The sequence below is a fragment of the Aquarana catesbeiana genome, linkage group LG07 (assembly GCF_042186555.1).
Source record: "Aquarana catesbeiana isolate 2022-GZ linkage group LG07, ASM4218655v1, whole genome shotgun sequence".
Lineage (NCBI taxonomy): Eukaryota > Metazoa > Chordata > Amphibia > Anura > Ranidae > Aquarana > Aquarana catesbeiana.
The window spans coordinates 330,176,911-330,201,466 of NC_133330.1; the positions used below are offsets into that span (position 1 = coordinate 330,176,911).

General features: G+C 41.6%; 1 protein-coding gene across 14 annotated transcripts in view; it reads right to left on the minus strand.

The window, feature by feature from the left end:
* NFIA (nuclear factor I A) overlaps nt 1-24,556 on the minus strand; it is a 672,115-nt gene that overhangs the window by 160,425 nt on the left and 487,134 nt on the right. The gene's annotated exons all lie outside the window — the stretch shown is intronic.

Genomic DNA, 24,556 nt, shown 5'->3' on the forward strand with positions numbered 1-24,556 from the left:
GAGCCAGATATCACAACTGAGCACCCAAGATCTAGATGACACTAGCTTAGGTGCAAACTGGAACACTTTATTGTAAATTCACACAGAATGTTTCATCATATACAATACAAACTGTGTACAGGATTATAAAATAACATAGCTAAGGAACAGCCAACATAAACATTAGGCTAAATAAACTAGTCATCTAAATAAGCCTGGGTGCCCAAACCATTCGGCACCCAGCCCACAACCCTGGATACACAAAGTACATTACACATTATCATAAGCATAAACACATAACACCCCACAATGGTTCAATAACAAGGTAAAGTGATCAATTAATTATTTAAGTATCACCACATAGTGGTATTGCGGATACATAGGGAGTATTCTGTGCCACGTCCCAATGTCATAATTTATAAAGGAAATATTGGGGGGCTTGGACTTTATAGGCACAATAACCGATATTCATAAAGTTTATAAAAATTATTTAAATTTATTAAAAATACCAAAATAGTTAAAAACATGGAAAACAGGTTTTTAGAAAAAATCAGTTCATGTAAATACAATTACAATTATACACTCCATACATAGCTCAATGTGAAAAATAGAAGTAAATGTAAAAATAAAGTAACACTTATTCTGCCATAGGCTTACTACGTATACAGGTGAGAGCTATGTAGTTGATAGTAATAGCAGTTTTTGGAACAAGACACATTGAGCTATGTATGGAGTGTATAATTGTAATTGTATTTACATGAACTGATTTTTTCTAAAAACCCGTTTTCCATGTTTTTAACTATTTTGGTATTTCTAATAAATTGAAATAATTTTTATAAACTTTATGAATATCAGTTATTGTGCCTATAAAGTCCAAGCCCCCCAATATTTCCTTTATAAACAAGGTAAAGTGGTCACAATATTAATCACATCTCCAAGAGATGAGCAGACAGACAGAAACAACAGGTGACTCAATTAACAATGGGAATGCCCACTTATGAGGCACACAATGGGAGAGACATATTTAACAATAAACATATAACACCTTAATGAAAAGTTTATAGCAGGAGACCCAAGTTTTAGGTTGGTTTGAGCTGATTATATTAACATCTACTCTGAGTCTCACAGTCTAATGCAGTCATTGCTGGTTTGGGCACAAAGGACACAAATCTGTATGTTTCGGGGAGACATGGACCCAAATCTGAAGACCACTCCAAGGGTCCCCCAGGCACACACCTCCCAAAGAGTATTGCTCCCTTAAAAGCCAGGACCTATATTCAATAGGCAAGAGGCCACCCTGCAGTCCCCTCCAAAAAAAAACCTGTCCTGGTTGGGTCTGTCACAATTACAATATTTAAATATTCTTGGCAAGCAGTAAAATAGTTTAAATACTCTTGAATATTGTAGCTGCCGGTCTTGTTGAGAAAGTTATCGTCAAAATTCACAGCAGAAGCGCTGAAATCACAGCTACCTCTACCATGATGGGCATCTACACACATGGGGAAAGACCAATGGGGAAATATCAACTGCAGAGAGACCACAGACAATACTAGTAACTAGTCCTTTGTCCTCTGTTTACATTTTTGGGCAGAACTTTCACAGAACAGGTCCTCTTTAAGGTATAAAATGCAACAAAGGCCCTTACAAATGTTACAATGTAATCATCTAACCTGCTGTCAAGATGAAGGTACTAGTGGATTAAACTCTTCTAACAGGGTGGGGTCTTGTCTGATGCCCTAACACACCCTGTAAGTGGCAATGAAGTGGTTAAAGGCAGCTAAAAAAAGGTATTGATTTTCATAAATGGACGAGGAACGAAAAACACAATGCACCAAAGTACCGCAGTCCTGAGTTATAGTGCGGTTTTTCGATTTAGAAGATTCGAAGAGGAGGATAACACGTCTGCACCTGGTGGATTCCTTAATGCATAGGCAACTTAACAGGAAATGTGAAACACACTCCGTTTTTAATACGCCGTTACCTTGGATAACCTCGACTGACTGCTAACATATGAAGCAAAGGAGAACAGTGCGGAGGTATCCTTTCGAGGAGTGCTGAGATCTTTGGAAGATTTAAGAGTTCTCCTCTTAAGGAACATCTGATTAGGATTAGGCAGAACCGAGTTCCAACCAAACAAAATCGAGAGACCCCATTCTCTGCATCTGAGGTTACACCAGGGAAATCTTACAGGAACAGCTGTTACACACACAGCGAGATCCGTGCACGAGAGGGATGGCAAGCAAACACCTTGAATTTAAAACGTTTTTCAAAGCATCCTAAGCCTGCCCTTCGCCATGATAAAAACTATTTTGACAGATAGAGTTCAAAAAAGTGTATTTCTCTGTAGCACATGTCATGACAGAGTCCTAAAACAGTTATACAAAAATACAATTTTTATTGAAAGTAGGACCTTACAGGTAAAATAGGTTAGTGGTCTACTAGCGCCAAAGTCAAAGAGTTCACACAACTTGCTTCAAAAAAATCTTATTGTGCTTTAACTTTGATGCCCAGAAAGTCCTATTCCTGTTTCCAAACTTGTGTAATAATTTTGGGATGAGGCATTTCTAATTGAATTGGCTTGATGAAGGAACGCTATATTAACTTGCTTCAAATGTTTTATGTGTGGGAACAATATAGCTTCACATATAGCGTTGTTTTTAAAAATAAGGCCAAGCGGATAGAGAGGACCTTGCCGCAACAGTTGATAATTGCTCTTGTAATTAAAGTGTATCTCTAACCAAAACTTTTTATTTTAGTTTTGGATAGCGTATGAAAAAGTTTCTTTGTTTATTATATCTGTGCCATGCTGGTGAAATTTCCTGTTACTTCCCAGAAGAAGGACACAACAGGAACTGAGTGGAAATTGCTCCAAAAGAGCTGGGAAATACCCTCTCAGTTATCAGTAGGGAAGATGGGAGTTAATTAGATGAAACTGATTTTGCAGCTAGCAAAATTTGGATAATTGGGAAATTTGAGTGTGTTTTTGGGATGTACTTAGGGTAGTTTAGTTGATTTAATTTAGTGTTTAGGGTAGGTTAGTTTATTTTAGTGTTCTTTGTATTTCCTGTTTTGTGTATCTGATTATAGTGTAGGGTTTTGAGTTTTTTTATTTTACTTTTTTCCCCCACTATGTTTCTTTTCTTACCGTGAAAGAACAATGCGAAATAATGGGGCACATGAATAGGTCCAATATGGTTGAAAGGAGCCTCTCTAACCATAAGGTGCAATTTAAACTCCACTGCACCCTTAAAACTACCAATACACAAGAAAGTCTGAGTTAAGGATAGATTAGGACTAGCCAGTTAAAATAGCAATGGGGACAGCCAGCTTTGGCTAAAAGGTGTCAGCAGCATTAAAAAAAACATAAGTATTGGCTGCTGTATATGGCCCAATGATCACAAGCTATACCAGCGTTGCATGCCTACCTTGATTAGGCCATATATGGTCTGTGTAGAGTAAATTTTCTCTAGCTTTTCAACTCAGAGAAACCCTTCAAATAATTTTCCAGTCCATAATTTTCCAGTCTCAGGGAACCCCTGTTAAAAATGACTATATCTACAATTCATGATACATTAGTGTGATGGTAAGTGGAAAGAATTATCCTTACACTTGTGGTCATTGGGAAGAATTGCACCCTTACACATAGCTAAAAAGATCAATAGTGTCAGTGGGAACTTATCTGAAAGGCAGAAATTGCTCATTGCTTAATGAAACCCCTAGCAACCTCTGGAGGAACCCTAGTTGAGAAACCCTGGTTAAGATCATGAGATAAAACCAATGCATTTTATAGGGGAAAAAAATACTTCTTCTTCAGGGCCTAAACAATAGTTGGATGGAATACACAAGAAAATCTGAGTTAAGGATAGGTTAGGGCTAGCGAGTTATTAAAACGGCAATGAGGATAGCCAGTTTTGGCTAATTGGTGTTAGCAGGATTTAAAAAGACATAAATATTGGCTGATGTACATGGCCCAATGGTCACAAGCTATATCAATGTTGGATGCCTACCCTAATTAGGCCATATATGGTCAGTCTAAAGGGAGGTGGATGGCTCTGGATCCCTGAAATAGATCTTATTCTACAGGTTCATATAGAATGAATGGAATAGAGTGCCTTTATCCTGGGCATGCAGCTTTCATATTCAAAAGAGCCTCTTGGCAGCACTTCAAATTGAAATCTGAAGGTAAAGTAGGTGGACCACATTCAAAGACTAGTCCAAAGTATCTCCATTCACTAGAATAGTCCATTAAAAATCCAAAACTCAAAACTTACAAAACTCCCTCCAGGTCCCAAAATCACACAGCTCCAAAAAAAAAAAAAAATGGGCTCTCATATAAATCTAATAAGGTTGGGAGCCCCTAGCAAATATTCACGAAAAACCAAGACATAGAAGAACTGGTTTTGGGCTCAAGACCAAACTTTTACAGAAATGGGATAAATTATCCCTGATGGTTTGGTCTTGAGCCCAAAACTAGTTTCTCCATTAAAAATCCAACCAACACCTTCTAAACTCAAAGCTGCCCCAGAACTAAAATAAATATAATTTTAAAAATGTATGGTAAATCTAGCAAGGCCAATGACACCACACAGAAGAAAAGCTTGGAGAACCTTCACAAATCTTAAGAGTAAAGAGACGCTGGATACTGTAGGAGATGGGTTATGTGAAATTGGGTTAAAAGTGGAAGTTTTCCTCATCTTGGCTGCAGCAATAAACATACAAAAACAGCATTTTCCACCAGTACACCCGCCGTCTATTGTGTGCGTCCTTTCATGACATTCTGCCTTGGATCCAGCACGAAGATCTATTCAAAGGATCCCAGAATATTTCTGCCAGCAATCAAAAGGGAATGAATTATCCCATCCACAGCATGTCGTGTACTCACAATGCAGCCAACACATTTAAGACTTTAAATTCGTGTAATACAATTCTAGGCTGGGTCCTTCGCGATGAAAGGGCAGAATGGGTGTTATTGAGGAAGAGAAAAAGGGGGTAATATCTGACAACTGAAATCAGCACAACCTTTTGAAAGGCACCAGTCATGGATGACTGTCCTCTGACCCCGAGAGATTACGTGCTGATCTCCAGAACAACAGCTGGAAGTGGCTGTGTATGAATAGAAAAGTCCATTCGGAGGCCTCCTACAAAGAGGCTGACAATTCCGGGCCTCGGTCTGCCTGTTCAGGGGGAAGTGTTTCCTGCTCCTGCCTTAACAACGCCTAATCATTAAAGCTGAACTCCAGGCAAATGTTCAAAAAAAAAAAAACTCCATTTAAAGTGTATCCATAGCCATTTTTTTTCATTAAATAAGTAGATTAAGGAAAGGATAAAACCCTATCAGGGTATTATAGTCTATCTGTCCTGCTGCGGAGCTTCCCCTAACTTCCTGTCTGGGAGACGCAACAGAAAAGTGAGAGAAAGTCTCCACCAAAACGAGGGAAATCCCCATCTTTGCTGAATATCTGTATCCATTGGAAGATTTCTTCCAATCTCTTGCTCCCATTACAACTCTAAAATGTTCCCTTATGCCATGTACACACGACCGGTTTTGCCGTCCTAATAAACTCAGACGGTTTCTCTGACGGAACTCCGACGGAATTCCATTGAAGCGGTCTTGCCTATACACGGTCAACCCAAAGTCCGACCGTCCAGAACGCGGTGACGTACAACACGTACGACGGGACTAGAAAAAGGAAGTTCAATAGCCAGTAGCCAATAGTTTCCGTCTCGTACTTGCTTCAGAGCAGGCATCTTTTTTGGTCTGTCGGACCAGCATACAGACGATCAGTTTTCCCGGTATTGGGTCCGTTGGAAATATTTAGAACATGTTCCATTTCTAGGTCCGTCAGAATTTTCGAAAAAAAAAAAGTCTGATGAGGTCTACACACCGGTATATACAATGAAAAGCTTCCGTCTGACTTTTTCTGTTGGACATTCCGCTCGTGTGAACGCGGCTTTACTGTCTGTTGCGGTGACAATAGTCACCAGAACAAACAGGGGTGAATCTCCCCAGCAGGGGCACAATAGGCACTTAAAAAATTTGACAGAGGATCTAATCCTCCCCTACTCTATCCAAAAAAAAAAAAAAAAAGTTTGTCTTTACATGAACTTTAATACAGTTAAGTAGTCATTAAAATAATTTTTAAATAAGGTTAGTATAAGTAATTCTGTTTTTATATTAGTTTCCTGTAATGTTTCTCAGGCCAGTCAAGCCCTACTGCTCTGCGTAGTCTTAAGCTGGATACACAATATACAAATTTTCTTCCTTTAGATTTACCAAAACCATATAATATGGAGGTCAAACCTAAACACTTTCAATTTGTATGCAATCAGGCAGGTCCTTGCACTACACAGTTTGAAGGTAAGGCTAAAGGAAATCGAACAACAAAAGTTGTATAGTGTGTATACAGCTTAATGCTGGTAGATTGCTGACAGAGATTTAGTCATCAATGCCATGCTATCCTTCATTGTCCAAAGAGCAGGCCGGAGGGGGCAGGGCAGTTACTAAACTACATGTCTAATGCCCCGTACACACGACCGTTTTTTCCGTCGGAATGAACTCTGAAGAACTTTCAGATGGAGTTCAGCTGAAACTGTCTTGCCTACACACAGTCACACCAAAGTTCGACCATCTAGAACGCGGTGACGTACAACATGTACGACGGGACTAGAAAAAGGAAGTTCAATAGCGAGTAGCCAATAGCTGCCGTCTCGTACTTGCTTCACAGCATGCATCATGATATCAAGAAGACAAATGGTTCCGTCTCTCCATAATGTATCGGAGTCACCATAACGTAAAATTAACAAATAATTGTAGGATCCAGCTGAAAAAAAAGCTTAATTTTTATATGAAGGTGGCAGTAAACCGGTTGTCAAAATCTCACCATACAAGCCACGATCGTCCGCAAGCAATGCCACTATTATGTGTGAATGACTGCTAGCATTATTGGCTACATGCAATCATTTACCTGATCCCTAAAGATGGGAATGACTGAGGTTACCTATAGATCACTTTTTTGTTAAGCTGGCCATGGATGGAATTTAGAACAAAAATTCTTAGGAAAAGAATTGGGAAAGATTTACGGAAATTCTCAGATTCTTAGAACATTGGTATGTTGTTCGAAAGGTTTTGTTGGCTTCTATAAATTAATTTTGGAATGAACAGACTTTACCTCATACACTGTTAGAAATTTGTTCATTCCAAAAAAATGTATTGGGTCCATTTGACCCAATAATGATTACAAAAACCAACAAACTGTCAGGGCTGGGCTCAGCCCTTCCTTTTCTGAGCTGGCCGCTCAGCTGTCAGATAATTGCCAGCTCCTATCTCTCCACAGGTACTCAGCTGTTAATGCTATCCTGCTCGTCAGTCCTGCTTACTTAAGCCGTCCAGACAAGAGGATCTCTACCTTCGCCTTAGTCAATATCACAGAGACGCTCTCCTGCATTCCTGTTAAAAGACTTGCTTGGCTGACATCCCTTCTGGCTCCAGATCCTGCTTGCTCTTTTACAGCGCTCATCTCCGGCTCCCTGACGTTTGGCTTGTTTAACTATCCGTTCCGGTTCCTGAACTCTGGCTATGTTTTGACTACATTTGTTCTATTTACTTTTATTATTAAACAAGTGTGATTTAACTGTACTTCTGTCTCGGTCTGATTTCATGGTTTCTTACACAAACTTTCTTGAAACCTTCTTTTCATAAGAATTTTTGCTCAAAATTCTACTCATCTATGGCCAGCTTTACACAGCTTAGATAACTAAAATTTGTTGAGTGTAACTTCTATATATTTCAGAAGAATAGGTGGCTGTTTGTCATTGTCCTCAGATGCACACTCCTTCTCCTGAAGGATCCATTCCTTATCCTAAGGGCAAAAACTCAAGAGCCCCACCTTCGATATCCTTTTACCACTGGGGCAACTCTTATTGTCCTATATCCACATGAAATTATAGCACGAAGCTTCTCCATCTACGTACATTCAACTAGCGACCTCTTCGCTGACTTATAACTCCCTGATAATTCACAGCCGGTGTCACATTAGCCTGTCTATTCTCTATCTAATATTCCATTTGTCCCCACGATAAATTTGGCTTAAATACAGTTTATTAGAGCTAAACTAATAAGTGCGACGGAATTAATTACTATTTTACCAATATATCTGTCACTTGCAGTCAAGCGGAGTTGGCTTTGCCTTGCAGCTACGTTCCAAGCTCAGTAGCGAACAGGGAGCAAATATTTTATGTATAATGCCAAATGTAAGCTGCCAAGCGAGTACCCGCTATAAAATTCAGACCGAGGAAAAGAAAAAAAAACAGTTTGGGCTGTTAGCGTAAAAAATCATTGTAGCAATCGTGGCATCGCAAGGTTACAGTTAAAGATCTGAGTGGGGTCATTCACTAAATCACTTTGACTTTTACAACGGAATATTGGCTTTTAATAGCGGCGCAGCAGGAGCCATGCCCAAGCAATCCAAAAAATGGAGAGATATGTGCAAAGCATCTAAGTAGGAAAATTAAAGCAAGATTAGGGGAGATATGAAATTTAGTTGACGTAACTGTGCAGTTGTGGGGGTTGCTGGAGGGAAGATGGTAGACTAGTTATGAGCAATGATTACGATAGCACACATCAGTAAATGTATTCGCACACCTTTTTTTTTTTTTGTTACTATAGGTTTGGAAAAATGACGCCACTTATACCGGTACACTGATGCTATCTTCCTAAGAAACCAGCTCCATCCACCGGATGAATTTATTAAGCAAATGCACACAAGAACCTGAAGCATCCCAAATGCAGCATGCACTCAGGTAAATATTGCTTGCATTTGAGCCTCACCCTGTTAACAAAAAATTAAGTCAGTAGCTACATATACTTATATACTTTAGCTGCTGACTTTTAAAAAACACACTTATCTGTGCCAGGATCCAGCAATGTCCTCACCCAACCCGGCTCTTTGCTGGTCTTCAGTTGCAGGCGCCGGCATCCTAACTGTGGACAGCTGACTGCAACTCCTTGGAGCTTCACAGCCGGCTGTAAGCTGAGCTGCGCCTCATGAATGGCCCCGCAGTCTCCTGGGACCTGTGACATGCCCCCAGAGATTGCGAACGAATAAGAGGTGGGGCTAACTTCCACTCAGATTGTGGGATTTTGACAAGTTCCCCCCCCCCCCTAAAAAGAATACATTCCAATTATGGGAGAGAAGGGAGGAAGAGGAAAAACGGAAATTCCCCTTTTGGGTGAAATTCTGCTTTAAACATCTTTTGCCTGCATCCACACTGATATACATAGAGGATTAAAAGCAGTTCGACATTGCACAATAGGAATTGATGCATTAAAAAGAGAGGAAAACTGAAATAAAGTGAATGTGAGTAAACACTACATTCTACGTCCTTCAAAAATGCTACACAACTGCATTTCAGAAGCAAAACGCAAAGGGTAATGTACCCTACCCTGTGGGATGTTTTGTTTTCCATAACTGAGAATGGAACTGCAGGGGTGGGACTTAAAACTACCAGCATCGCAGATAGCAGAAATATTTTTGGTACTGGGTAGGTGGGTGGACGGGCTCTATGATAACCTTCCTTACATAAAAAAATGAGAGCAAATATTTGAATGGAAGTTATAAGTAACATTGATTAACCACTTGCTTACAGGGCACTTAAACCCCCCTCCTATCCAGACCAATTTTCAGCTTTCAGCGCTGACGCACTTTGAATGACAATTGCACGGTCATACAACACTGTACCCAAATAAAATTTTTATCATTTTTTCAGCATAAATAGAGCTTTCTTTTGGTGGTATTTGATCACCTCTGCGGTTTTTACTTTTTGTTACAAAAATGTAAAAACTGAATTTTTTTTTTCTTTTAAAGTTTTTTTTTTTTATATTTTGTTATAAAAAATTTAAAACGGGTAATTTTTCTCCTTCATTGATGTATGCTGATGAGGCGGCAGTGATGGGCACTGATAGGCGGCAGTGATGGGCACTGATGGGTGGCAGTGATGGGCAGCACTGGCAGGTGGCACTGATTGGCACTACAGGTGGGCATTGATAGGTGGTACTTGTGGGCATTGATAGGTGGCACTTGTGGGCACTGTTAGGTGGCACTGTGGGCACTGTTAGGTGGCACTGTGGGCAGTGTTAGGTGGCACTTTTATTGGGCACTGATGAGGCAGATGTGCCTCTTCCACTTCGGGACCGATGTCCCTTACATCTGAGCCGGTGATCGGCTTTTTTTTCTACTCGCGCTGTCAGCGTGAGTAAAAAAAAAAAACAATTACCGATGTTTTGTTTACATCATGTGATCAGCTGTCATTGGCTGACAGCTGATCACATGGTAAGGGGCCGGGACCTGCCCCTTACACGGATTGGTGATCAGCCGAGTCTCAGTGACTCGGTGATCACACCGCGCCTGGCGCGCGCCCTGCAGGGCGCGCGCAGGGAGCGTGCACAGGGGAGGCCGTCGTATGACGGCCTCCCGGGAATGCAGGTCCGCGCTGTGGCCATCATTCGGCCATAGCGCGGATGTCTAGTGGTTAATCAATTTTTGAGCAAGCGAAACATTTTAAAAAGTTGCCTGTGAAAGCTCGTATTTATCCAGGTCTTGGTATAGCTCAGGGTTTCTCAAACAGGGTTTCATGGAACCCTAGAGTTTCTCCAGAGGGGTTCATTGAGCTAAGAGCAATTTCTACATATCAGATAAGTTCCCACTGACACTAGAATGCATTAGGGTGAAAAACCTTGAGGGTTTACAACCCCTTTAAGCCTTACTACTTGCATTGATGACATTTATATCATTTTGGACTTCCCCTGGCTTCCTAACTCAGTGATAATGGACATCGGCATAAAAAAAGAGCATTAATCTCCCCACAGAAAGCAATAACAAATTGGCAGAGGATCTAGCCCTTCCCCACTTCATCCAAAACTTTAAAAAACTCTTGCCTTTACATATACACTGATCATCGAAAACTTTATGGCCACCCACCTAATATTGAGTAGGTCCCCCTTTTGCCGCCAAAACAGCCCTGACCCGTCAAGGCATGGATGGACTCCACTAGACCTCTGAAGGTATGCTGTGGTATCTGGCATGAAGTTGTCAGTAGCAGATCCTTTAAATTCTGCAAAAGTTGCGAGGTGGGGTCTCCATGGATGGCAGGACCCAAGGATTCCCAGCAGAGCATTGCCTAAAGCAGTGATGGCGAACCTTGGCACTCCAGATGTTTTGGAACTACATTTCCCATGATGCTCAACTACACTGCAGAGTGCATGAGCATCATGGAAAATGTAGTTCCAAAACATCTGGGGTGCCAAGGTTCGCCACCAGTGGCCTAAAGCATCACATAGTTTTCATTGGATTGCCTTCTTCCAATAGTGCATCCTGGGGCCATCTCTTCCTCAAGTAGGTGACGCACATGCACCCGGCCAGACCAGGCCACCTTCCTCCATCCCTCTGTGGTCCAGTTCTGATGCTCATGTGCTCATTGTAGGCACTTTTGGCTGTGGACACAGGTCAGCATGGTCACCCTGACTGGCCTGTAGCTACAAAGCCCCAAACACAACAAACTGAAATGCCCATTTTTTTCTGCTTTTAACACGTAAACTTTAGAGACAACATGCTTACTTACTGCCCAATATATCCCACCCACTTTCAGATGCCATTGTAATGAGATATTAGTGTTATTCACTTAACCTGTCAGTGAACATAAAGTTATGGCTGATCGGTGTACTTTAAAGACTAAACAAGTTTAAAACAGTTTAGCTACTTCAGCATACCCAGGTATTTACACAAGCTTGCAAACATAACCTTTCACTTTACTTACGCTGTTCACTTAGACCTGATCATCAAAGACTCCGCCAGTTCTATTCCTGGACAAAATCATCCGCACACATAGCGCCCTCTGGGGGGGAGGAGGGCTGTTATAGAAAAAAAAGATATACTGTATCTTTGGGACTCCTGATAGATGTGAATGCCACCTTGCCTAGTCTATGATTGGCTGGCAGGGATTAAAAGACAGCAAACACATCTAAAGGGCTGCTAGCAATGCCTTCTTTCACAAAACCCGCTGCAGCTTATCTAACGCTTCCGTTCCTTGGCTGCTTTCCTTTTGTACATGTTTCCAGACAATTCATAGAAGGCACGTGCTGTGCAAAAATGATGACTAGGGATGCTGGCATTGAATCAAGCAGGTATGAGGTATAACATAACAGTTCCTTTGTTATTTTATCCATTTAAAAGAAGAATATGGTGGAGGGAAGAACAGTAGGATTTGGGTCCTAAAGATGGACTGCCCGTATCTGTCCGTATTGATGCCTGTAATATTCTTATTATTTATCTATAGGAAAATATATTCACTAAATAAAGAATATAATCTGCAAATCTCTACAACAGTGCAGCTGCAACAGTGAGGGTCAGCCATTGTTGCAACACATGGGGAGAAACCAATAGAATTTGGGCAATTTGTGATTAATCTACAGATAGTGCAAAGTAAACGTTGCTCCTGCATAAGCAGTGCTTTCTGAAGTTGGTTAGGATGACACATTGGGGTTGATTTACTAAAACCGGAGAGTTCAAAATCTGGTGCAGCTCTGCATAGAAAACAGCTTCCAGGTTTTTGTTTTTTTTGTCAAAGCTTTATTGAACAAGTTAGACGCTGATTGGCTACCATGCACAGCTGCACCAGATTTTGCACTCCTTAATTTTAGTAAATCAACCCCATAGGGCCCAAATGCCTAAAATATGAAGCGAGATGAGCATTTACTTCAGCTTTACATGATTATTGCTGTATCTAGTTGCTGTGGTTTATTATTCTTTAAAGAGTATTGGTCGCTGTGAGTAAAATGGGCACCAAAATCTCACTGACCTGGTTGTAAATGCTACTCATGCACAATTAAGCTTTTCTAGAACAGCCATTCTTGATCAGGATTTCGTTGGAACCATAAGGTTCCTACAAGGGTTACTAGGGGTTTCTTGAGTTGTGGCTGATTTACCTTCTAGCTCAGGAATCTCCAAACTATGGCCCCAAGCTGTTGCGGGACTACACATCCCATGAGGCATTGTAAAACTCTGACGTTCACAGACATGACTAGGCAAGATGGGAATTGTAGTTCCTGGATGACTGGAGGGCCATAGTTTGAAGACCCCTGTATCTAGCTCATGGTGCCTGCATGGTTCCAAGTTCAACACCACTTGGTAGAGCCAATTTAGAATGACACTAATGATCTTTTTAGTTGTCTGTAAGGATGGCATTCTTCCCACTGACCACTAATGTAAGGCACATTCTTCCCACTGACCCTCAATGTAAGGACCATTCTCCTCACTGACCACCAATGTAAGGAGCATTCTTGCAACTGACCACTATTGTAAGGAGCATTCTTCTTACTGATCACCAATGTAAGGAGCATTCTTGCAGCTGACCACCAATGTAAGGAGCATTCTTCCCATTGAATACCAATGTAAGGAGCATTCTTGCAATTGATCATGAATGCAAGGCGCATTCTTCGCATTGACCACCAATCTAACGAGAAATCTTCCCACTGACTACCAATGTAAGGAGCATTCTTCCCACTGATCGCCAATTTAAGGGGAAATCTTCCCACTGACTACCAATGTAAGGAGCATTTTCCCACTAACCACGAATGTAAGGAGCATTCTTCCCACTGACCCCCCAATGTAAGGAGCATTCTTGCAACTGACCATCAATGTAAGGAGCCATTCTTGATCAGGGTTTCATTGGAACACAGGGTTCCTACAAAGGTCACTAGGGGTTTCTTGAGTTGTGGCTGATTTACCTTCTATCTAGCTCATGGTGCCTGCATGGTTTTAAGTTCCACACCACTTGGTAGAGCCAATCAGAATGACACCAATTATCTTTTTAGTTGTCTGTAAGCATGGCATTCTTCCCACTGACCACTCATGTAAGGATCATTCTCCTCACTGACCACCAATGTAAGTGGAGCATTCTTCCCACTGACCACTCATGTAAGGATCATTCTCCTCACTGACCACCAATGTAAGTGGAGCGTTCTTCCAATGACTCCAATGACTTCACATTAGCAAGGATTCCTTAAACCTACAGTACATTTTATTTTATGGGTTTCTTTGGGGTAAAAAGTCAAGAAAGGTGGCACATAGGTGAAGACCTTTTAATGCTGAACCAGAACTATGGGGGAAAAATAGATTTTTTTTTATAATTCCCACAACCCAGTGCACACACAGTAAGAGCACTTTCACACTGAGGCACTTTATAGGATAGGATAGAGAGTGAGAGACAGAAATAAAAATCATACTGAAATTTTGACCCTTCCACACTCAAAACGAAATAAATATTTTTGACTGGAGTTAGGCTTTATTATAATATCTCTTTCACATTCATACTCTCCACAACCCTTCCCTACCCCAACTCCACCTCCCCCCAAAAAAACTATAGACTATGGTTGCTTTTTAAGGTCAGTATTCAGCTATACAGCACCTGGTTCTTGGTAACTACAAGTTAATAATAACATAACCCTCTACAATATTATTCTTGGGTAGCAATCTATAGTTTCGTCTTTATCCTCACACCAAGCTCCCGCCAACGTGTCTCTTGCAGACAGTGCGAATAGGAGAACACAGATATCCATGTAACCCCTTCCCGATATGGCAGTGCCTGGGCCGCACATCCACCAAGGCGTGTAAAAAAGAAAATGACCGTTATCGCAACTAATGCAAACCACCAGGAGGGCACCTGTTTCGACATTCCCAACCAATGGGAAGGCGCGACCGGAGAGCCTGGGAACAGCTGGCCGCAGCAGACAGGGGGTCAGCTTGTTTTTATATTGGAAATGGTACAGAACATCCTCTAACAGCTGAACAATAAATCTCTTCTGGACTATAGTATGTGTGAATAACGGCTTTCAGAACCTAAGCGGGGAAGCCATGCTACGAGCCAAGAGGCTGAGCCGCACCTGTAGGGCAATACGTCTATGCATCAAGTATGTATATGGAAGCACGCACACAGATATCTTCATGGCATATGGGCAAGTGTGCTGTGTGCGTATGAGTCAAGCAAGTTGGGTGAATCTTCCGAACCTGATTTTTTTCCATTTCGACCTGAAATGAGCATTCTGACTTTTCTGAATTGTATAGGATCCTGCAATTTAATGTAGTGCTAATAGGACTTGATATTTCAAACCCCATGGCAAGTTGGCACTCTTGATGCTAGGATTTTTGTGGTAAAAAAATGGGAGGGTCGGGGGTAGGCAGGTAATCAGGTGGGCAGCCTGCTACATTGATGTTTTTTCATTGATACAGCCACTGTGTCTCAAGAGGGCTCAATGGTGATACCTAGAATCCCGAGCATACCCCCACCTCATCTTTCCCAATTACTGATCTAGGAAATTCAAATCTAAATAATACAATCAAAAATTATAATTTCGTATATTGGCACATGTTATGTCTCCCCATTTGTTTTCTATATGGCACCTGCTTTATATGCTCTTGGACTGACAATGTAGATCAGCGGTCGCCAACCAGTGGTCCGGTCCACGAGAAAATCTTGGTGGTCCCCAGGGTTCCTGCAGTAAATTAACATTGTGGCGGCTGTATACCGCCTAATGTTGTTTCCAGCGTTGTTCTCAATGCGCGCTGACAGTCAATACTGTCAGTGAGCATTGATACCCAATGCCTCCTCTGTAGTTCCAGCTCCTGTGAACTCAGGGGAAGGCACTGAGAGTAGTGCAGAGAGTGGGTGGTGAAGAAGGAGGCGACTTCCAATGGCAGCGCTGATCACAGACTGTAGGAGGGAGCATGGGGTTCAGGCACATGGCTGGATAAAGAGGTAAGATCCAATGATGAGTCTGTGTAAGGCAGCAATGTGATGCAGAGTGCAGGACGGGGAGAAGAGAGCCAGAGCAAAGTGTGGTTATGACTAAGGCCTTATAGGCTGAAACGCGTCAACTGATTTAATCAGCATTTGTTCACTGTGGCTATTCAATAAAATTAAGAAATTTTAAGAGCAACAACCAGAGTGTGGATCATTTTTTTTTACATTGTGTGTATAAGGCATGTAAAATTCATGTTAGTGGTCTGCGGGATTCAAAATTGTGAGTTTAGTGGTCCGTGAGGTCCAAAAGGTTGGCAGCTACTGATGAAGATGATTTCATCATATTTACAAGATTTTGATTCTTCTTCTTATATTGTTCTATGTCGATACTTGTTGTGTTGTACTGCTACCAGTGTTGCAACATTTAAAAGTTTGTAAACGAAAAAAAAATATTATAAATTGTATTTGTGAATATTTTATATTAGCGGTGCCACACACATGCATACAGTTACATAGTCAATATGGCTGAATAACGGCCAATGTTCATTCATTGCAGTCTGTTCCTGCAGATCCTGTTAATCAAGTACAGAAATAAAACAAAAAATCTGCATGCGTAGATATCTAAATTATTTGGGAAGCTCATCCAAAAAGATGAGATTTTCCAAAATGGTCTAATTTGCTTATCTCTTTTAATGACATTGGCCTGTGAGCTCCTCTGGGGCGGGAACTGTCATGAATCATTCTATGTAGAATCCTGTAGAATTTGTTGGAATTCTATAAACGACTGAAATAAATAAAGAAGTTTGTTCGCAAACACAGAACATGCAGCAAAAGAAATGGAATAAGACCAGACAACAAATGGGGATGTTGTCCGTTGCAACCAGTCTGGTTTCATCTGTCATGTGGTTGGCTGTCATGGGCTTCAGCTTGAATATTGTTTAATTTTTACATATCAACCCTAAAGGACCTTATGTATAATTAAGGTGGTGCATAGTTGCACAATACATTACTGCCATTGAAGATGATGGATTACTGTTTGTTAAGTTTATTTATATGTATAGTGCTGATGTTTTTTTTTTCTGCAGTGCTTTATGGCGAACATTCTAAATAGATATGCAGTTTGAATGCCATTGTACTAACAATCTCCATTCTTACTTTCTTTCCTGTTACAGCAGCTGTATCCGGTGTGTCTAAATAAGACTACAATTATTTAAGTTTTTATAACCCAGTGCTCCCAACAATCAGCATTAAGTAACATACCTGGTCAACACCCCCTAACCTCCATTGCAATTAATACAAGAAGTCTGTGTGAGGACACACGTGATGAGAGATGTAGCTGTTACTCAGCTCTGCCAGCACTGAGCACCGGAGAGAAGTGCTACATTTTCACTAAGGAATTAAAAGGTATTTTAAAAGTTCTCTAAGCAACAATCAGTCACAAATCAGCTGGAACTTGATGGAACTCAGTTCCACCACCTCTGGCACAAGCCCTCTGCTCATCACTATCATGTGTAAACACAGAAACCTAGCTTTTGTGTTTACAAGTGACAGCAAGGCTCCTACAGAATTTGATCTCACTGTCTCCACCTGAGTTCAAGATGGGAACAAGGTAGACGCAGGTACCCGGGGTGCAGTGCAGATCCTGACACCCCCATTGGATGATCTCCCTGCAGGTAAAAGAGGCGGAGCCACCTACAATGTGTGGGGAGGTATTAGAGCAGCTGGGGAGGTACTAGAGCCGGCTTCAGCTTAATACAGCAACAAAAGTAAGATGTGGAAGATGGTGGAGCTTTAAAGGGGGGGGGGAGATGGCAGTGGAGGGGGGTTGCATGCAGCGGTCCGATCTGAACTGGAGTGAAAGTGAGATGAGGATGGAGGATGCAGAGGTAAGCAGCTGTGGAAGAAGGCTAAACTCTGCACTCTGTGTGTAGCGCACCTCTTAACTCTGCACTCTGTATGCAGCACACCCCTAAACTCTGCACTCTGTGTGTAGCACACCTTTTAACTCTGCACTCTGTATGCAGCACACCCCTAAACTATGCACTCTGTGTGTAACACATACCAACCCAACCAAACTCTGCAAGTTATGCACTCCTAGTATTCAATGCCCCTGTGTGACCCTCTCACTGTTGGTAACATTTGACCACACCCACTATGTGATGCAGTTTGGTGTGTGTGTGTGTATGAGGAGGAGGGGTTAGGGGTTTGTGGTTGAGTTCCTGCACCTATTTTCTGAGAAGAAAAGTCCTGGTGGGGTACAGAACTATGTGTGAGACTTCAATTGGGCTTTAAGCAATTCCTATCAGTCCCTGCCCACCCCCCAAAGAGCATATACAGTGCCTTGAAAAAGTATTCATACCCCCTGATATTTTCCACATTTTGTCATGTTACAACCAAAAACGTAAATGTATTTTATTGGGATTTTATGTGATAGATAAACACAAAGTGGCACATAATTGTGAAGTGGAAGGAAAATGATAAATGGTTTTCAATTTTTTTTTACAAATAAATATGTGAAAAGTGTAGTGTGCATTTGTATGGGGCCCCCCGGAGTCAATACTTTGTAGAACCGCCTTTCTCTGCAATTATAGCTGTAAGTCTTTTTGGGGATGTCTCTACCAGATTTGCAAATCTTGAGAGTGACATTTTTGCCCATTCTTTTTTGCAAAATAGGTCAAGCTCTGTCAGATTGGATGGGGGCGTCTGTGAACAGCAATTTTCAAGTCTTGCTACAGACTCTCAATTAGATTTAAGTCTGGACTTTAACTGGGCCATTCTAACACATGAATATGCTTTGATCTAAACCATTCCATTGTAGCTCTGGCTGTATGTTTCGGGTCGTTGTCCTGCTGGAAGGTGAACCTCCTCCCCAGTCTCAAGTCTTTTGCAGACTCTAACAGGTCTTCTTCTAAGATTTCCCTGTATTTGGCTCCATCCATCTTCCCATCAACTCTGACCAGCTTCTCTGTCCCTGCCACCACCATGTTTCACGGTGGAGATGTTGTGTTCAGGGTGATGTGCAGTGTTTGTTTGTCTGCCACACAAAGCCTTTTGCTTTTAGGCCAAAAAGTTCAATTTTGGTTTCATCTGACCAGAGCACCTTCTTCCACATGTTTGCTGTGTCCCCCACACGGCTTCTCACAAACTGCAAACAGGACTTCTTATGGCTTTCTTTCAATAATGTCTTTCTTCTTGCCACTCTTCCATAAAGGCCAGATTTGTGGAGAGCACGACTAACAGTTGTCCTGTGGACAGATTCTCCCACCTGAACTGTGGATCTCTGCAGCTCCTCCAGAGATTAATGCTCTCCTTGCCCGGCCTGTCAGTTTAGGTGGACGGCCAAGTCTTGGTAGGTTTGCAGTTGTGCCATACTCTTTCCATTTTCGGATGATGGATTGAACAGAGCTCTGGGAGATGTTCAAAGCTTGCAATATTATATTTTTTTATAACCTAACCCTGCTTTAAACTTCTCCACAACTTTATCCCTGATCTGTCTGGTGTGTTCCTTGGCCTTCATGATACTGTTTGTTGACTAAGGTTCTCTAACAAACCTCTGAGGGCGTCACATAACAGCTGTATTTATACTGAGATTAAATTACACACAGGTGGACTATGTACTAATTAGGTGGCCTCTGAAGGAAATTGGTTCCACTAGATTTTAGTTAGGGGGTATCAGAGTAATACATGAATGAATACAAATGCACGCCAGCAGTTGTAACATGACAAAATGTGGAAAATCTCAAGGGGTATGAATACTTTTTCAAGGGACTGTAATCCAATGTTCATACTACCACAGGCACACAATAAAACAAATACAAGTACTGAAAGTAACACAAAAGTGGGCATAACTTTATATTAACTTTCTCTATACTAACTCCTCTTCTTTTTCATTGCTGGTATATAATAGAATCCAAGCAGAAGCAACGTGCTGTCATTGAGTTCTTGATGAAGGGGGGGTGCAGGCTGTCTGATATGCACAGAAGGCTACAGAATGTTTACAGAGATGGCACCATTGGCAACAGCAATGTCTTGTCATTGGTGTTTCTTGTGGATGGTGTCATCTCTGTAAACATTCTATAGCCTTCAAGTGGATGTGTAATAAATAAATAATAATTAAAATGTATGTCGGACAGCCTGCACCCTTCCTTCATCAATACCTCAATGATGGCATGTTGCTTCTGCTTGGAATCCATTATTTAGCTGCAATGAAAAAGAAGAAAAGATACTATAGGGGAAGAGTTAATCAATATGTGAAAGCTGAACAACCTATGTAAGCTATTAAAAAAAGTTATGCCTACGTTTGCATTACTTTCAATACAGCCCTCGTATATACATACACACATACACAGCCACACACGCGCATATCCTAGCCATACTCTAAATATTTGTTTCTTATGAAACAAGTTGGAACTTGATCAGGTGCAAGCTTCTATACACTAACGGATGGCTGGTGACCTGACATCACCCCGACGCGGCTTGGGTTACATGATACAGAGCTAATGAGAGAAAGGCTTATAGGTTAAATCACTTCTGCCCCTCTCGCTGGCACAAAGTGTGACAAGGCGGAGCTCTGCGTCCTATAGAGAACATGGAAGGGTCACTGACTATCTGTATGTTCACCTTGGAAAACAATGTTGGCACAAAATGTAAATATATATTTATATTGGCAGGTATGTCACATACGGGCACTGTTCCAAAACTTCAGATCAGAAAGGTATAAATGGGATTTACTGGTTTCTGAACATCGTAGCAAAGTATGTTCATCCAGAGCAGGGTTTGTCAATTAGGGTTTCTCTAGAGGTTGCTGGGGGTTCCTTGAGGAATGAGCCATTTCTGCCTCTCAGATAAGTTCCCACTGACACCATTGATCTTTTTAGCTCTCTGTAATGGGGTAATTCTTCCCAATGATCATAAGTGTAAGGAGCATTCTTCCCACTGACCATCACACCAAAGTATCATGAGTTGTAGATATAGCCATTTTTAGCAGGGGTTCCCTAAAACCGGAAAGTTATTTCAAGGTTTCCTCTGTATTGAAAAGGTTGAGATACTGAATTCTATACAAAAGTTTATGTGCAAAACTCATGACCATACAAAAAAAGAGTTACTGTATTCCAAAGCAAGCTCTGACTGTCCAACTTCACAAAAAAAAAAGGACAGTCAAGTAATGTCTGCACAAAATTTGTATGTATAGTATGTATTATCTTCCTAATTTTTTTCTATGATCTTCATCTTTCCCTGTTTAACCTGGACAGGCTGTTGGATATGTGCATTGTGCCTACAGAGAAAGGTTACAATTGCTAAGAAATTCAAAGCAGACAAATTTGTTAACCTCCCAAGTTTGTAGGATGAGAAAGAAGGACACCTCTCAGCATCAAGTATGTAGGCAATGGACATCTTGTGCCCAGTTATGAGGCCCTCAAAGCATTAATACGCAAAAATAAATTTAATTGAATCACTGCTAGGTCTTCCAGGATTCCTTTTAGGATTTTCCGGTTCCTAGAACCTCCGCTACTTGCAGGACTTTCAGAGTTCCCTGTACCGATGTTGGGCATGTCATCTGACCAGAAGGGTATTTAAGCTACAGCCTTTAAAGTGGTTGGTGCTGTGTCTTACCGGCAGCTACCTGACAGCTAAAGAACTATAATACTGTACTTACCTGCCTATTCTCTCGTGTGTCACCTTCCATGAGCTCTGTCTGGACCTGACTACTCTGTTACCTGCTGCCTACTTTGACCTCTGCCTGGACCTGACCCCTCTTACATGCTGCCTGCCTTAACCTCTGCCTGGACCTGATTTTTTTTCTTGTTTGCTGCCTGCCTGGATCCAACTACTCTATTTTCTACCACATTGTCAATGGTCTCCCATCCTCTTAGTCCCAGAAACCTCTTGGTGGGGTGATCTTGGAAGATCAACCTGATCAGAGTTTGCAGCAAAGAAAACCAAAGGCCACTACAGTTTCCAGTCCATCTCCACCATCAGGAACTCAGCAGAGTACCAACTGGTACTTATACTCCACGCCCTGAGTCGATGTAGGGGTCAGATGTAGGAGCCACAGCACATGGTGGAGGACACAACACCCAACACTCTCATAACTATCAAAAGCTAAAGAGTCTTACGTAAGCTTTAGCACTGAAAATGAGGGAAGGTAGGAGACATATACCTCCAAAGAAGGAGTATAATGGTTCTTCTCTTGCAAGGAACTTCAGGTTCGAGTTTTATTAGAGATTGACTCTTTAAAGTAAATTCAAGCGATTTTAAATCAGTTCTGGGTGGGCACTGGTGTACTGAATATTTGACTTATTCCTCTTGCAGACTTCATCACAGGAAAGTATGATGCCTTCTGTTGGCTTTATAATGGCATTGGAATAGGAAGAGTTAGAAATTGTGACCAGGAGACCTTACTACTGGTCGATGAGAAATATATGAAGCCAGGGTGAGATTCCCAAGATTCAACTGGTCAAGAATACTACAAAACTTTAAATTCCATACTGGGTGGAGTTGACCTTTTGGTGACCATTGGTTATATGTTGGTGGAGTTGACCTTTTAGTGACCATTGGTTATATGTTGGTGGAGTTGACCTTTTAGTGACCATTGGTTATATGTTGTGATTTTAGTAGCTGATAATTTTGAAGACAGAGAATTCATTTCATGAAGTGAAAAAAATGCTGGGGGTCACAAACAGAAGAGGCTTGACTGAGCATTCCTAAAAGATTTCTTGGGAGGCTGCCGGTTAATACTCCAAAAATCTCATCCCCGATTCCCGACAAGGCCCTGCTAACTATGTAAAACTATGCTGACAAGCTGAACTGTGTATCCGGGTGCCCATTAAGAGCTGCGTTGTGCATTAACAACTGCACGGAAACCACAGGCGCATTTGACTTTGAACATTAAATGGCACCTAAATTATGTATCCAGCAATGTCGAGGGTTTTATCTACTCACCAGAAGGTGTCCAAAGTACTACTTTATTATTCACATTAGACTTTTCCTCAGCCTTCCATTACCAGGCTCCAGCAGCAAAGTATCTATTGACCAGTCCCATCGCACATGGAGGAAGATTCACCCGCTGGAGGGCTTGCGCTATTACTGGCTGTTACCACTAAATGGGACAGTCTAGTACACAGGGAAAGTAGATTAATCCCCCCTAGTGTGAGACACATTTATAGGAGGTTTCATTGTGGTCACAATAGTGTGCTATTGCGCTTTTTATGGCTTTGAGGCACAGTTTAGCAGTGGGGTAAGAGTGCCCATATGGTCAATAACATAGCCGTGATAAAAGTGTTTACCGCTGACTGGGCTGAAGAAGGAATACCCTTTCAAAAACTCCATCCTTCAAAGACTCCACCTAAACTAAGGCTTAAAAGGTAAACTCCAGGCTGGAACAAAAAAATAACCTTGTTGTGCCCCCCCCCTCCCGCCCCTGCACTGCAGGGGTTAAATGATTGTTGTGTCTAGGAGTACTGGAAAAAAAGAGTATTACCTTGTTTGGCCCTTCCAGCATGGTCCCTATATCTGTGCAACCTTGCTTCTGCAGCATCCTCTCTAAGCCGCTCAAGGCCACAGTTGCACGCTGACCACCTCCACATAAATGCAGGGTTAACAGCCCTGCATTGTATAGAATTACGCTGAGGGACCGCCTACAGGTTGGAGCTTAAGGGAGAAGAGATCATCTGCTGCAACAGCCAATGGGGTAAGCAATACTGCCCGTTCCTCTATCCTTTATCACCGCAAGGGTGTTTTTGTGTTCCAGCCCAGAGTTCAGTTTAAGTGTAACTCCACAACAAAGTGTTCCCTTTAGTTTTGGATAGTAGGGTCAATTTTATTGTAGAGTAGGGTCATTTTGGGCAAATGTTGACCTGGTGTTTCTCTTGATGCCTTGCCAGATGCCTACAAATAGAAGGGCTCAACAGGGGTGACATCAAAGCTTTCCAGATGTAAGCTGTATTTTACAGGAGTGACATCATTACTCTCCAGATATCTGCTTAGTTTTGCCGGAAAAACATCATAACCCTCCGATTAGAGTGCCAAACAAGAGTCCAAAAGTTTTTACTAATAAAATTGGTTCAGAGCAGAAAAAAGTCAAGGTGCTTTGGGCACCAAACAGACAAGTGCAGTACTTAACACAGTCATAATCTGCCCCTTTTTGAAGCCGTGCAAACCATAAACCAACAGAACTAACTGGTATCTGCCTATCTAAGTCGATAAGGACACCCAAAATTCCTGAGCCACGATGAAGAGGGAGTACGCTTGGTGTCTGAAACGTGTTGGTCTTTTTTCTGCATGTGATAGTGTTATCAATAAAACCTTTGGACACTGGAGACATTTGTTTGGGGTTCTCTTTAGGCTGCATATGCATGGATTCTCAACTCTGGGTTTTTCCCTCATTTCTGGGGATACTCCCGTTTTGTGGAGTGCTGCCAAACCAGAGCCAGGGTGCTCAGTGATAACTCAATTGACCCATTATTACAAACCTGTATCCAGCACCTTGCTTTCACTTTTGTTTGATCATAATTCCCCAGATATGTATCTTGCAGGAGTGACATCATAACTCCTGATATAAGCTATATTTTGTATATAGCTTTTATGGGGACTACATTTTGTAGATCCAGGCTACAGAAGTGACATCATAAAAGAATGACATCATACCGGAGTGACATCATACAGGAGTGACATGCTTACAGGAGTGACATCATAACTCACCAGAAATAAGCTATATATTACATATAGCTTTTATAAAGACAATATTTTGAAGATTAAAGCTACAGCGACATCACAAATCTACAAA